The 16,151-nt window shown below is 39.8% G+C and overlaps 1 protein-coding gene across 1 annotated transcript in view; it reads left to right on the plus strand.

Moving 5' to 3' along the window:
* The first annotated feature begins 10,225 nt into the window (after positions 1-10,225).
* OXR1 (oxidation resistance 1) overlaps positions 10,226-16,151 on the plus strand; it is a 349,036-nt gene continuing 343,110 nt past the window's right edge. The window contains exon 1 of the mRNA XM_050708640.1: positions 10,226-10,398. The gene's annotated coding sequence lies outside the window, so the exon portion shown is untranslated. The remainder of the gene's footprint in view (positions 10,399-16,151) is intronic.

Below are 16,151 nucleotides of genomic sequence, written 5' to 3' on the forward strand. Positions count from 1 at the left end.
TCATTCCCAATTCTTTCCCAGAGTTGATAAATCTCTCAGAAACTACAGTAATACAATTCTTGAACACAGCTGCCTAAAAGGTCAGAAGCACAGAACAGGAAAGTCCTCTTTGTTCAGTGGGTTCAGACCCTGACAGTATAAGCAATCAGGTCTCATAATCCCTTCCATGCAATTTCCTGAATTTTATTGCTTTGTCATCTTTTTCTCATTTGCATTGTGTATGTATTAATAGCTAATTTCTAGACATTTGCTCCTCTGTTAACATTTGCCTTTAGAGAATGAAGTTTATCTTTCCATTGTCAATAACCATTCATGCTAGGTATCTAGGGAGAGCGATAGTTTCTCAGCCTCTGCTGTACAAGGCTAAAGAAATCAAGCTGTTCTTCTTTTGGCAATGTGAGCTCTCCATGCCCCTGGTAAAACTTTGCAATACCTGCTCCACTTTAAATCACTTCTCTTGTCAATGTGTGAGTTGGTTATAGGACTCTCATCTGTGATTGTAGGTGAGAAGGCTTGTTAGGTGACTATTTCCTTCACTCTTCATTTCAGACTTTTGTCCCCTGATATATTTCCTACGAATATGCCAGTTCCAAAGTAACTCTGAGCATGATAATTCTTAAAAGAAAACTTAAATCAGAGGAATAAACCAGAAATAACATGTAATCTGAAGGTAATTGCCAGCGGTCATCAAATCATGCATAACAATAGTACTCTGCACTGGACAAGTATTGAACACAACTCTAAAATGAATTGATATTTTTATGAGTTTTTAAAATCTTATAGATTATAGACTTAACTTTGACCATAACAGCAAAAGTTACACCTTAGCTTCTTGTACATAAACCTTGTTTGAGTCAACAGTAAATGGTGTATGAAGTTTTAAAAGATAAACAAGCACTACATTAACCCAGATATTTATTTTGTGAAACCTCATGAATATCCTATCAGCTCTATAATCCCCATTCTTGGAATTTACAACAATGTAATTGGTAATTGGGTATTACACATCCAAAAACAAAATTAAAGGGCTTTTATTTCATGTTATTTAATATTTACCTAAGGCAGGTAAATAATATACCATTAAAGATACAAGCTTAATGCTACAAGAATCAGATGTGTATTGAAGAAATTTCATAGATTATTTAACAAAGGATCTAAACTCAAATAAGCACAAAGATCAAACCACTATCAAAATTATTTCCATCTAGTCAATGTAGCAGAAAAAGTGGTTAAAAGCACAGCTAAAAATATCAACTGCGACTCAGAACCTTTGAAAATCCACAATAAAAACAGCCAGTAACATGCACCTGTGCCCCTTTAACTTGCTTTTGTAAATGCTTTGTTTTCATTTTTGAAAGAAACAATCTGCAATGCTTGATCTGAAAGTATAAGCTGCAAGAAGTTTTTAACCTGCTGAGAAACAGCAGGTTTCTGCTGCAACAAACAAAGAAGCAAATGGAAAAACAATCAAAGATTCTGTTTGTATTGGCTTAAATATTGCTTAAGTATATGCTATAGTGCACCACTAGTAGCAGTCATTTGTCTGTGTCATTCAGCAAAGCAAATATGATGGGAACAAGCGTTCGCAGCAGCAGCAAACAGTGGGATGGCCGCTTAGAATGGGCACATTTGTTTTGAGGACTGTATCAAAAACACTGGTGTAGGATTAGAAAGAAACTTAACTTTGGGTTGAATGAAAACAGTTTCTGTATATTTCTGTCTTCTTTTCCAACACAGAGCTGAAAAAATCCAAACTTCTGGAATTTTGAATCTTTTTTATACTTAGAAATTAAAACAAACAAACAAACAAACAATACTACCTATACTTATTAAGAAAAAAAAAATAAACAGTTCTCTAATGTCAAGATCAAAATGTAGAGGAGGCTTTTTTCTGTTTTCAGATAAAAGGAAACAAAGGGTTTTTACTAAAAAAATCCTGAATTTATTTTAGCTTTTTGTTAGTTTTTTTGCTTGTTTGATTTCATGTTTTCTTCCATCACTTCAATGAAAAAGAGAAAAGATTTTATATTGTATTTGGGCTACTTCAGCATTTTTATAGTAGTGGGAGAATTTATTTGTCTGTTTATGCATTTTTCTAGTCTAGAATCAAACAAAGCTGGAATAGAGCAAGAAATTTTCAGCAGCTGAGACATATTTATATTTTTTGATAGCGGCCATGTCAGTTTCGCAATCCAATCTTCTTTTCTTTCCTTTTCTTTCCTTTTCTTTCCTTTTCTTTCCTTTTCTTTCCTTTCCTTCCCTTCCCTTCCCTTCCCTTCCCTTCCCTTCCCTTCCCTTCCCTTCCCTTCCCTTCCCTTCCCTTCCCTTCCCTTCCCTTCCCTTCCCTTCCCTTTCCTTTCCTTTCCTTTCCTTTCCTTTCCTCTCTTCTCCTTTCCTCTTTTCCTTTTTTCTTTTTTCTTTTTTTCTTTTTTTCTTCTTTTCTTTTTCTTTCTTTTTCTTTTTTCTTTTTCTTTTTTCTCTTTTTCTTTTTCTTTTTCTTTTTCTTTTTCTTTTTCTTTTTCTTTTTCTTTTTCTTTTTCTTTTTCTTTTTCTTTTTCTTTTTCTTTTCTTCTTTTCTTTTCACCTTCAGATAGAAGTGCACTGGTATTATTATGCTGCCTTCACCAGATAAGCAGGACTATGATCCTCCTGATCCTAAAAATCTGTATGGTGGTCTGTGGCATCAACAGCAAAACTTCCACCACCTTGGTGCATTGCCAATAAGCTCCCAAGGACATCTATGAATTGCGTAAAACACGCACAAGTAATTCTGCCTCCTTTTGGTGAAATTACCAAATCTCAAGGTAACTCTATCACAGTGATTCCAGGAGTGAAGAACTTACGGGGAACATCTGATCAGGTAGCCAGAATCTTTCATTTTCATTACTATATAAGCAAATCATGAGATGTATGAATGGTTCATGCTGCTTTTAATGCCTTCTCTGCCTTCTAACGACCTCCATGCTCCTTCGAATTGCTGTTGCTGGGAACTAACACTTTATGATGCCTAAATACAAATACTGAAATTGAACTTCATGGCACATACCTTGACCAGCTATTTTGGGCAGCCTACATGTCATTCATTATGAAACAGCACATATACTATAGATGTAGATGTTGGCTGAGCTAAAATATTTTTCTCCAGTGATTGAATTTAAATTTTCCGTGTATTATTAAACCAGTTTGGAAGTAGTTTACCTTTTGGCTTACTGCATCTTTTTATTTTTCTTTCGGAGTTAAAAACACAGAGATTGAATGCAATATTTAAGAAGTGGCATTCCCCCTTTATTTTTTAATGGGTTTTTGCTTGTTATTTTTGTCTTGTTTTGTTTTTAAATGGTGGGACCAGTTTTCTAGGCAGCTTAAAAAACACATTTCCCAGAGCTGATTGAAAATTCATAAGGCTTTAGCAAACACTTACATGTCTCCCTTTTAGGAGCATATAACTAATTATCCTCAGAATAGCATCTGTGAGTTATTGTTAGTGTCAGCAAGGTGGTTCTTTTTTGTTTTGATAAACGCTATTGAAGTCTGGATTTTTTTCATTATTATTATTTTTACTAATGGGTTTTGTTTTATAAATTCACTGGAAAATGCATGGAAAGAAAGTTCTTAGTTGCAAATAATACTTGCAGCTGCACCCTTTATCGTAGTATATTGCCTGTTGGTTATTGGGGTCACGCCTTTTTAAGATGCTTGTAGATGACTGTTGTTAATTTGAATTTTTATGGTAGTAAGATGTATGATTTCTGTGAAATCACAGATGACCTCAGCATACTTCTAGTCTTCCTACTGATTTAAAGAAGGCAGCCAAAGGGTCAATCAAGCCAATGCATGCCCCTGGCCTGGCTCTAGTGAGCACCAGAAACCTCACCTACTCTTCCTTTGTAAACACCATATGACTTGTTTCAGATTACTGAGAGCAGCCAAGGGGCTGTATTAGATTAAATATTGATCCTGAAGTAGTATGCTGCACTTCTCTTTTTTGTTTTTAATAGCAGCACTAATAGCACCCTGCTCTTACTGCAGCTCTCCGAGAGGCAGATGCTTCCGGCAGCTTGCTGGTGCAGAGTGCTCCACGCACGCACGTCTTCCCTCATTACAGATATCCTATTCTCTATTTATTTGGGATTTTACAGCATCTACTGCAGCTTGTATGCCCTACAATAGTAATAAAAGAGTTATATTTTTGTGTTTTGCAGGGGTTCATCTACACTGATGTTGAAAGAAAGCTACAATTAATTTATGATTACTTTTTTTTTACTATTGAATAGTATTAAGGAAATGTTTCTGAGGCATTTATTACATTTACATAGCAATATAAGCCTGTGACTGTGTTCATAACACATTGCTCAATTATTACCGTCTTTGAAAACAAAGCAAATTAATCTCACGTATACAAATCTGCATAATGTGTGAAAGTAATGCATGAGGAGAATGAGTTTCCTATACAGTACTGAAAACAGCATACACACAACCTTACAGTAAAATGTTTACCTCCAAGCCCCCAAATGCCTGGCAGAGCTCTCAGTTAAAGAAGTCAGAGTTGGATATTTAAATGGCTAAGGGAAAAAAAAAAAACAAAACTTCATAGCCCACAGAGGGCAGTAAAATGTAGATTACTGCAGACTGACTGGGAAAAAGCATTGATTACAGCAAAGAACATTTCTGAGGGGAACGTGGCCAACAAATTTAAAATGCTGGAAATACTGATCTAAAGTAAAAATGCATTCTACATTATTCCTAGGTTAGTATATAAGGTTGTTCTCCTTTTGCATTAATATGAAGTCAATATGAAACTCATTGTTTGAAATTCAGCTATATTTTGAGTTGCTTCTGAAAACAATTCTGTTTCTTACATACAAAACCTTTTTAAAGGAAGATTTCAGAATCCTCCACTGGGCAAAACTTGCACTGTTAGGGTGTTTTCTGGGCAGCACTGGCAGGATGAGCCCTCTCTGCTTTTCTCTGACTTAAGCTCCTCCAACAGGAGGCTGTAGGAAACGGCTGGTTTGTTGTGTTTCCTCTTATTAAGGAAAAACTCCTGCTTAGCTTGCCACAGACACAGAATGACCTGTTGGCAGCAGAATGGCTGTTATTCATGGTCATGGAAGAAAAAAAAAAAAAAAAAAAAGAGAGAGAGAAAAAAAAAAGGATACCAGAAAGATAATGAACTTGTAGAGAGATGGATAGATGGATATCCAAGGGTTTCAAACTACTCATGTCCACTGGCCATTTTTTCTGGAGAGTGTGGTAGCAGAGCCCCTAAGATAGTAAACAGAGTGGCTAATCAATGGTAACAGCTACCAGTAATTAAAGATCATGGGAGATGGTTAAACTTCTTTATAAATCTTCTAAATGTCCTTATCAAGATATGTGTGTGTTCAGGACTCATATGGGACATAATATTTTGATCACAATGAATTCCAGTGCAGAGAATGCTATTTTTACCATACCTCCAAAGGCCTTTGCCAGTCATGCTTAATGAATATTAATAGTGAAACTGGGATTTTTTATGTAACATCCTGGTTTATCAAATGTAAAGAGGCTTTTTGCTGTGTTACCCTTAAATTCTAAACAGCACAACAGCAGAGCAGCACATCATTAGCTACCTCTATGATAAACGATGCGCCTTGTGGATCACATACAGTGTAATTTGCAGCAAGTGAATCACAGGTATTATCTAGCCTGGTGTGCTGCCTCCAGCAGTGACAGAAGGAGACTATTTGCAGACAGCATATGCAGCATAAGCTTTCTGTACTCTGTTCACCTAGTACTGTCCCTGAATCCACAGCCCGTGCAATCCAAATGCTGAAGGTGCACCCCAGCCTCTCTATTTCCTGCTTATAAACCTGTTGTCTATGAATTTTCCTAATTGTTTTTGGAACCTGCTGATGAGGTCTGCTTCCAGAACCTCCTGCGGGTAACACTTTTCTGAAGGCTACTACCCTCTGTGCTTAGGGAACAGGGCTGGAAAGTTCTTTCTTTCAGCTGCTTTACCCTTGTGTTACTTTCACTGCTTTTCCCTAGGACTGTGGAATTTGGTGCATAATCATTCTTTTTCACCTTTTGCCTTACTTATTGCTTTCATGATTTTGTAAACCTTTGTCATGTGCCCCCTCATGCTTCTCTCTCCAGACTGAAGAGTCCCGGCCTTTTGATGTTCTCCTCACAAGGCAGTTGTCTGCTCTGTTGCCTTTCTCTGTACCTTTTCTAGCTCTGTCTTCAGGCTTGCAAAGAGCAGCCAAGTGTTCCCTTCTGCTCCTGATGAATCCTAGCACTTCACGGTCTCTTTGACTACTGCTGCACACTGCTCTGCTAACTGCAGAGAATGCTCAACGGTGACTCCAAGAGCTCGTTGTAGCTGAGTTGTAGCTGCCAACTCTGGGTTCAGCTTCATGTACGTGTGGTTTAGATTACTTTCTTCAGATGCATTGTCATACGCTTTGTGCCTCCTTCACAACTCAGATGTAGTTTTTGAAAATTATGACAGATACATTGTAATGTAATCTGATATACATTCTAAAACAGGGGAGGTTCAGGTTGGAAATGAGGAGACATTTCTTCTCAGAAAGAGCAGTCAGGCGTTGGAACGGGTTGCCCAGGGAGGTGGTGGAGTCACCGTCCCTGGGGGTGTTCAGGGAAAGGTTGGATGTGGTACTTAGGGACATGGTTTAGTGGGTGACATTGGTGGTAGGGGGATGGTTGGCCCAGATGATCTTGGAGGTCTTTTCCAACCGTAATGATTCTGTGATTCTAAACAATATTTCAGACACTCTGTATTTTTCCTCTTAATTTTCCTAGTTAGGTTCATATTTCTCACCTTTCTCTCACAATTGTTTCTGAAGGAATTTAATTTCAGGGTCAATGTAAATGGATGGCAGGCAGGGAGGGAAGATATATTCTTGTTTAGAGGCCTGAGATAGCATTGGGTCAAAATGAAGATGCCTCCTCACACACTATGGAAAACCATTCATCCGGTCTTATTTTGTACTTCTTAACTGCAAACCAAAAGCAATGTTTTGTAAAGTAAAACTGTTCCTCTTCCCTTGACCACAGCAGGATACACACTGATCATATCAGCCGTTCTGCTACTCTGAGGTACATGTCCCCTTTGGGCCCCAGCCTGATAGCTGGATTCTCTCTGTGCACATCTCTCCTTTCTTCTGTACTTAATAACATGAATTTTGATTTGGTGCCTACTCCCTGTAGTGTTTAATTTAAAGGGATGTACAAGAAATGATCATGTAAATGATCTTATACCTATGCATGTTTTTCATATCTTCACTAAACATCCAAGTTATATGCCTCAAAAATGAGTGTTTTTTTTTCTCCTGTATTTTTTGTAGTACAAAATCAAGCAGGAAAAAAGGAAAAAAAAAAAAAAAAAAGCTTCTGTGCTTGTCTACACTAAATTAACTATGGCAGTAAACTTGAGTAAACTTGAGAGGTGGTAGTGTTGTACTGTAGCTGTGAGTAAAGAAGAGAGAATCTGAATGCTGCTATCAGGGAGAAGAGTGAAAATAACAATGAGAAGAGAAAACTGAGAGGACTGTGGAGAATGCATGAGAGCCAGAGCCAGCCTCTGGCATGTCAGTGTCTCAGACCATCAGCAAAGTGGAATTGTTGGAGATGTATTTGAAAAACAAGGATTTTATTAGAGCATTCCCAAGCCATATGAAGAGAAATTTGTACAGTGCTTTGCTATTCATGGAAGCCAACGCTGTACATCTTCTGCATGCTGAGGAATTGTTCCTCTTCTGCTGTCTGATAGGGGCACAGCAGCACAGTAGATATTTAAATTTTTGTTGCTGTGTAGGAACAAAATGCAGCTCGATGGATATTTCTGCTGAGCAGAACTGGAAGAAGAAAGGAACAGCATCCAGCTTCAGATGGGTCTGCCTCGAAGTAATTCAGAGTTCACTGGTTGACACAGCAGCTGCTGCCACCACTCACTTGCTAATGTCCAATTTAGTAATTTGCATCTGGGTTGATAATGATGTCTTTGGAATGCTGAGGTTATAAGAACTTGTTAGCTCAGGAATTTTATTTTATTTATTTATTTTTTACAATTTCTTGCAATATGCTTATCTCCTCTCATAAAAGCAGTTATATTTGACGAGTTCTGAAGAGGCTGCTGTAAGACACAGAAAGATGTATGAATGATAGCATAGCTAGACCTGATGATAATAGACCTGAAGAGGATAATAATGCATATATATATTTTTAAATCTATTTTGTTCACTATTGTTTTAATGGAGATGCTTGTTCCCATGATGGACAGTCTTCTGCTCTCCCTAGACAATAGAAGAGTCCCCAGCTGGAAGCTGCTCTCCTGAGACTCGGGACATCTTTCGGTCTCCCAATTTATCTAGAGCTGTATGACCATGGTGAAGGTGTAAACTGTTCTAGAAAATTCTCTAGAGACTGCCTGCTGTTTCCGCAGAGCTCCAGCTGCAGCCAGAAGAATGTTAGCCCTCTTCTCCCAAATCTGAGGCTGCACTCAGAAAAATGCCTATTCTATGTCCCCTGCTGTTTATCTCAAGATCAATAGCTCCAGGCTAAAGAACTACGTAATATTTGTACTTTTTTTTTTTCATCATTTTGAACGGTTATGCATGCTGCATAGCTTACAACTTTTTACAATACATAGCGTGAAGGCTGCAGTTAGACATGGACTACAGAATAAAATGTGCATCTCACTGCTTACAAAGAACAAAGAAGGAAGAGACAATTAGTGAACATGATTCATTCCCTTCTAATACTATAATCTTCACGACATCATCTTATGTTTCTTAAAGTACTGCAGCAGAGTTGCCTACATAATCTTGTCTAATAATCTATCCCATTGTATGTCAGTCTATTAGGAAAATTGCTTCCTTGCTGTCACTTTATTTGACATCACTGACAAGTAGTGTTTCCTTTCCTGATTATGCTCACCTACGTGTAACTAAGCATTTTTTCTGCAGTAGTTTTTACACATGGCTGTCTTAAGAGTTCTCTGAAATATTTCAGATTAACTTCAAGTGATTTCCTTACATGTCTGGGAAAATAAATTAGCTTTTTAACATGGTAATCTTGACTTTACACACTCTTATAAGTGATGTCGTCAAAGTATTGAATCGTCATTTTGCTGTCCAATTCCTTCCTGAGTGAGAACTTGGCTTCAATGCTGTAAAGTTTTTGTGCAGTACCACTTTTCTGCATCTGTAAAAGCAGAATTCAGCAAAATTCTGAAGTCTCGCTAGGATATTATAATTTTAGGCTTTGTAGTATGTTTATAAATTTAAAATAATGTGGCGTTGTCATGGTTATTCTTACTGGTCTTTTAGGAAGGCAGGGAATCGTAAACTGCAGCATCTCAAACACATCAGAAACTCCCATTCACAAGTATTTGGTGGGCTCTTAATTTCTAACAATTATCTATAGGTGTTAGGTTTGAAACACATTAGCGTTTGAGTGAGATCACATCTTTTCTCTCATGAAATAAATCTTCAATACTAGAAGGGGCCCCATCTTCGCTATTTAAGGGGAAGCTGCGTGCCTGGGACCTGTCACACCCTCACACGACTGCTCTAGGTTTCACTGGAGAGCTGGCACGAGCTTGAGGCTCACCCTAAAACCTAACACCTCAGGATGGGACGGGGATGTTTCCTGAGAAACACTGCGTGGAAACATCCCCCGCAGCCTCTCTCGCACTTTCTAGACAGGGTGTCTGAACCTGCCGCTTCGCGGGGTGGCGCGGCCGTGAGGTAAACCGCCCGTCCGTGAGGTAAAAATGCCCGTCCGTGAGGTAAACCTGCCCAGCCATGAGGTAAAACTGTCCAGCCGTGAGGCAAACCGCCCGTCCGTGAGGTTAAAATGCCCGGACGTGAGGTAAAACTGCCCAGCCGTGAGGTAAAACTGCCCAGCCGTGAGGTAAACCGCCCAGCCGTGAGGTAAAACCGCTCGGCCCTGAGGTAAACATGTCCGGCCGTGGCTGCGGCCCTAACCCGTGCACCCCTACAGGCAACAGCGTTGCGGGGCCAAGCGCAACTCACCCCAACGGCAGGCCCGCCTCTACCCCTTTAAGCGCCGGCTGCTTTTTTTTTTTTTTTTTTTTTTTTCGTGCAGCGCCTATTTTTAGCTCATCCTCTTGGTAGCATCCAGTTCTGCCCCCTGTTTCTCCGCTCTCCCCCCGCTGCTCATCCTCCCCCCACCCCTCCCTCGGTGGTAGGTTCCGCGCGGCAGACGGCGGCTCGGGCACTGAGCATGTCCGAACGCGCTCGGCAGCAGCGGCCGCCGCGCCGAGGCTCGCGGGGCGGGAAGGAGTGCGCGCGCCGGGGGGCCGCGTGAGGGCTGGCGCGTGCAGCAGCAGCAGCAGCAGCAACAGCAGCAACCGCCGCCGCCGCCTTGCAAGTAAGTTTCTGCGGGGCGGGAAAGGGGCGCGCGCGCGCGCGCGGGGCGGTGGCGCGTGCCGCGGCGGTTGGATGGGTGCCCGCCCAACCACCGCGGCACGCGCTGCCGCCCCGCGCCCCTCAGAGCGGGGCTGAGGGGAAGGGGAGATGCGTGTGTATATGTGCGGTATTTCAACCCGTCTGTCAATAGTAAACACCTAACTATGCCCCAAATTTATTTAATTCCCCCCCCCCTATAAATGGCATTTTCTTGTTCTTTTTAAAAATGCACGTCTTGCCCTCCTTCCTTTCACGCGCCAAGTCAGTCTGAGTGCTGTTTGATGCTAGGGAATATAAAGTTCCTCACTTGGTGTTGAAACAGGCTCATTTTACTTTTTATTTTCTGCGTGCTGAATGGGAAAAGGCTTCAGAAACTGCTTTCCTGCTCACCGGAGGCTTGTTGTGGTTGTTTCCAAAGTTGTATGAAGGCAGCCATCCAATTAAACTGATTTTATAATAAGGACGGGGGAATTTGAAGAGATTTCTGTGAAAATGAGCATTGGTTATGAGCCTTCTGCTGCTTAGCATGGCACCGGTGAAAGAACTAGACTGAAGGAGGGCCACTAAGTGCTTGTGGTGGACAGTGTGTTAATTTTCATTAGACCGTTCCAATACGTTTTCTGAGTTTAACAACCCGACTTTTGACACTCTCACAGGCAAGGCGCTCTCTGCGTGTTGATTTGGATTTGCTGGGATGCTCACAGAGATGAATATGCCCATGAACTGAAGTGTCTGTAGGTTAAACCTCGTCAAAATCTAGATGTGTTTCAAAGTAGTTAAAGACCCAGAACCTGCCAGCCCTGCTGTGTATCTCGTCTTGGTTCTATTAATTAGTGTTATTGCAATGGAGCCAGGAAGACTGCTGTGTGATTGTTTCTGTATGTCTGCAGCTCTTCCCCTCCCCCAGATGAATTAAAAATAAAACCCAAGGCAGCCCCCCCATAGCAGTAAGATGGGCATTGATCTGTGGGTTTTGGAAAGCCAGTGAGTGTGTGCGCTTGGGATCTGACTTGTGCATGAATAAGCTGCTGTCCTGTCTGTTGCCTTTTTATGAGTCTGCAATAATGGGAGAAAAAAAGAATTCTTGAGTGGATGCCTTTTGCCTGCTGCACAAAACCATAAGAGAATGCAGCAGGAAAGAACAGTTTGTTTTACCTATGTTGGTGATGTTGTGAAAAATGAGGGAAATTTTTGAATGTGGCAACCTGCCATCTTTTTCTTGGAATTAGATTTGAGCTGAATTAATAATAGTATGGATTTTAAAAATAAAATTGTTCAAAATGTCACTGGGCTTCAAAGTCTTTGATTAAAAAATGGCTTTCCTTATGCTTGTGCAGTAGTAATTTGTTTAGTAGGTGCCATTTGTGTTACATTTACTGTTACGACATTTCAATACCTTTCGTTAGGGCTCCAGAGCTCATACAGATAACTGAATTATTTCAGCATCCTAAGCAGATAAGTATTCTCCAAAGTCAAAGCATATGCAGGTAGAGCATATAGGCGTATCCTTAGCATATTATACTCTGTGGTATAATTTCTGTAGAGTCTCCGTTGATTCTTTGCCTCTTGTCCAGGTTTGAGCCCAACTAATGGAAATGAGAAAATTATTTGAGTGGCAGTGGGGTTGCATATTAATTGTTGGAGAATGCCTAAGTAGCAGTTGCAGTGTTTGCACGTACCTATTTTTTCTCTTCAGGCAGAAAAAAAAGTAGCTGTAGTTTTCTTTCTCTGTGCACTTTTTCCCTTGAAAACTCTTATTTCTCCATTATTCATTTAATCTAAGGGAATATCATTCTTTTTTTCTTTACTTTTTGTAATAAGGCATGTCATCTCACATTGCAGGGCATCTTATATACTTATTCCCGTAGGACTCTAAAGAATAACAGGACTGTGGAAAGAGATGTTAATTTTTTTATTTTTTTTTTTAAATCATGAATTTAACTACAAACTATTAATAATGTCATAGGAAATTTCATAGGCGATTGATTACTCTAGGATTGTCAGCATTACCATTCAGCGATTAATTCTTGAGAGGGTCTCTTAGCTTCCTTTTTGTTGATGAGCTACTTCAATTTCTTTCTTCTTCACCCTTTAGTGAGCTACTGCTGTTCCTTAAGTTACTACATTGAAAATATTCAATGAAGCATATTACTGGAATACACTGGGGAGGTGACAACCTTACAGAAGCAAACAATTATCGCTAACAAGCGTGGTTCAGGATCAGGTTAGCATGAGATTGCTGTATGTACGTGAGTGGGTTGAATAAGAACATACCAAAACTTTTGCTTAATAGAACTAAGTACTTAAATCCAGGATGCCTTCCTTGTCTACTGTGACAGATATCCTTTAAGGTAATGTGCCTTTCTTTGATGTGTGAGCTGTCACCATCAGAGGCAGAAGGCAGTTTTGGACAGGAGAACAATTTCATGTTTGCCAAAGCTCATGGGGAAGACCTTCAAGTGTTCAAAAGACATCGCTGCCTTCAGTTCATTGGTGTTGTTTTGTGCCAGGAGCAGATGCTCACGTGGTGGGTGCACTGCCGCAATCAGCTGGAAGTCTTGCTTTTATTCTAGCATCTGCTCCTACCAGCTTTACTCAAGATTAAACATAGATATAGGGAAGGTATCTCCTTGATATCTCAGGAAATGATATGGATGTGTCATACAGTTTCCGTCCAAGACAGAAAGTTATTGGACCTTACGGTCAAAATCTTTCAGACTGTGCAGAGCTTTGTCGCTGAACGAGCTTATCTGTGGCTGCAGCAGTACAATTAGCAAGTTCCTCCTGAGCGTCAGGTTCCTGTCTGCATCTCTCAATTATACACTGAAGCAGGGGATCTTGGCCTCCTGGCCCTGCTTTTTTACATTGTGCTAGCAAAACAGAGAGAGGAGTACTTGCTGCTTTTTTTTGTGTGTGTGTTACTCTGCTGCCTGTAAAAGGAAGGATTTGGAGAGGAAGAAAAAGCTGGGGAGGAAAAAGAAAGGTAGAGAAAAAAACACGTAAATCTGTGTTAATCTTCCACAGCTCTTGAACTGAGAACAAGCTGGAGTTTTGGCTCCTTAACTCTTCAGTGACACAAAGGGAAAGGACCTTTCGGCTTCACTCTGTTCCTCCTCAGGAATGCACTGAGGTATCTTTACCATTTGATGCTGGAGATGGGAGCAAAGGGAAGAGAGGACAGCTACTCACGAGCTTCATGTGTGTAATAACGGAGAGCGCAGTGGTCATGAACATAGCTTAGAACAACCCATTTGTCACAAAACAAGTGATTGTATCTTCTCCGGGGCCCGTGTAACAGTGTCCATGTAGTCCAGGGGCAGCAACATGAAAAAAAGGGATTCTGAACAGAAGGATACAAAGGTATACCTGCCACTTCTTTATTTTCCCTTTGCTGGACACATTGTTTTCAGTCTTGAATGGGTAAGTCTAGGCCAACGTGTACATTTCTGGTAAGCTCTTATTCTGGAAGGCTTTTTGTTACTTATGAGGGGTGTTTCCCTCATGGAGGGAACAGTTACTGAATTTTGGAAGCCAGTCTGACTGATTTTTGAAAGGGAGTTGAACTTAAAGCTTGTGTAGGAACAATAGGATTCCCCCAACACAACCGTAGGCGTTATAAAACCAGAGGGACATGTGCAGTGTCTTTCCCATGGAAAGTTAGTGCCCTAACAAGACAGAACATAACGTGCTTTTTAATGGTGAAGTAGGTGCAAGTTTTTTAATACTTTGCTACTAAATCTATCAGTGATCAAAAGTGAAAGATGTATGAAAGAGGAAATTTTGAGCACTCTAAGCAAAGCATTATTTTCTTTCTTCATAAATCATTGTGATGCGTGGCCCAGACCAGGCGCTGTGTATTTAGTTGCTGGGTAATATCAGCAATAATAAGCAGTCCCTACAAGATGCATCTCTGGTGTCCTCTGACCAGTCTTGAATAGCTTACTGAGTTGCTTATACAAGCCCAAACTGGAATTGCTTACTTAAGCAAAACTACCTTTGACATTGATAGAAATTTCCTGAAGTAAGAACTTCATGTTTGTTTTTTTTTTTTTCTAGAAATTGCAAATTAACCCCTCTGCTCCCCCCCCATATAATGTTATTTAAACACCTTTTAAACACCTGATGATGATTCACTTGCCATGAGTGAATACAAATGTAACCTTGTTAGTGTGTGAAGAAGAGCCTCAGTCACGTAAGATCCTCTTTGTAGTTCACACGTTCTTCAGGAGTCAGTGGCTAGAGAGTAACGCTTCCGGTTTACCTGGGTTATATCCTGTACATCTCTGAAGGCATAGTTGACATTTGTGCAATCATGGGCATGCAGTACTTCTTCCTGAGCATGGAAAGCAAATCCATGGCACTTCTATATCTAACTCATAACACCTCTGAAGGACAAAGTATTACCCCCGTTAGTGTAGGTACCTGGTTTGTTCAGCGGTACTGTTTGAGAAGACTTTCATTTTGGAAGGTGATCTGCCTTCATCACATCACAGGATACTAAGAACCATCTTGTGTGTCTCCAGTGAGTGATCTCATCTATTGAAACTCTGAGTCTGTGGATGTATGTTCCTCTATGTATACAGTTCCCATCCATTTCACTATAAACTTGAGCTCTGGAAACAGGAGGAAAGAATCGGCTATCTCCCATGCTCCTGTGTATAAAAAGCTTCTGGGACACATAATCATGGAACAAATTCATAGGTAAAACATAGTTCACTTAAATATTCCTACAGATAATAGATATCAACAAACCTTCATAAAATATGACATGCACATGAAGATAAGACTTTGATACTATAGACTAAACTTTTTTTTTCTTAAGGCGTAACGCAACCAGATTCTGTGGAAGTATGTTCTATAGTAGTGGCAAACACATTATTTGTTATTCCTTAGTCTACACTTAGCTGTAGAAATGCTTAGTAATAAATCTGAATATTTTATAAATATTATAAGAGCATACTAAAATGTTAGTATTTATAGTTGCTTCAGTGAGATTGTGAGTCCTTATATTTACTTTGTGATTTTAAATTATTAATATTGTTATTTCAGAAATTGATATTTATATGCTGTTGATGTAAAAATAATCTATTCAGTCATCTGTATGTCTGGTAGTTGAACTCCAAATTGTCTTTCTTGTTTAGTCACACTGAAAAGGCAGGACAGCCATCTTGTTGATACAAGCACATTCCGAGATGATTAATCGATGATTGATATATCACAGCTTCTCCAGCTTCTGAGAAGGGAAGCTGTAAAAGCTTTTAAATCCCCTTTAGAGAAGGAAACAGTTCTTATCCAGGACTACAAACAGTAATACCAAGGAAAAGAGATATGTTAGGACCCAAAATACGTTTGCTTGTTCCAGTTTTATTTCTACTTTGGAATCTTATCATTAGTCTCTGTGGGTTTTTCAATGTTTTTCTCTGGGATTATGGCTATGTTTTTCTTTCTTTTTTCTTTTTCCCCAGGAGTCAGTATGAACACTGACTGCACTGAAATGTTACTGCCAAAATACTAATACTAATTCATTAGTAATCTAATCTCACTTCTAGATCAAACTTCAAAACCCTTGTGGTACTTTCTGCTTGAATATTTTTTGAAGAGTTGCACTAATTTATAGTGTGGACTTAACCAGCTGATGGAAGTCCCACGCATGCCTTATGTTGATATTAGCATATGACCATAGCAAAAAAAAAACAACAAAACTTCTATCTTTGC

This window comes from Cygnus atratus, chromosome 2, assembly GCF_013377495.2.
Source record: "Cygnus atratus isolate AKBS03 ecotype Queensland, Australia chromosome 2, CAtr_DNAZoo_HiC_assembly, whole genome shotgun sequence".
Lineage (NCBI taxonomy): Eukaryota > Metazoa > Chordata > Aves > Anseriformes > Anatidae > Cygnus > Cygnus atratus.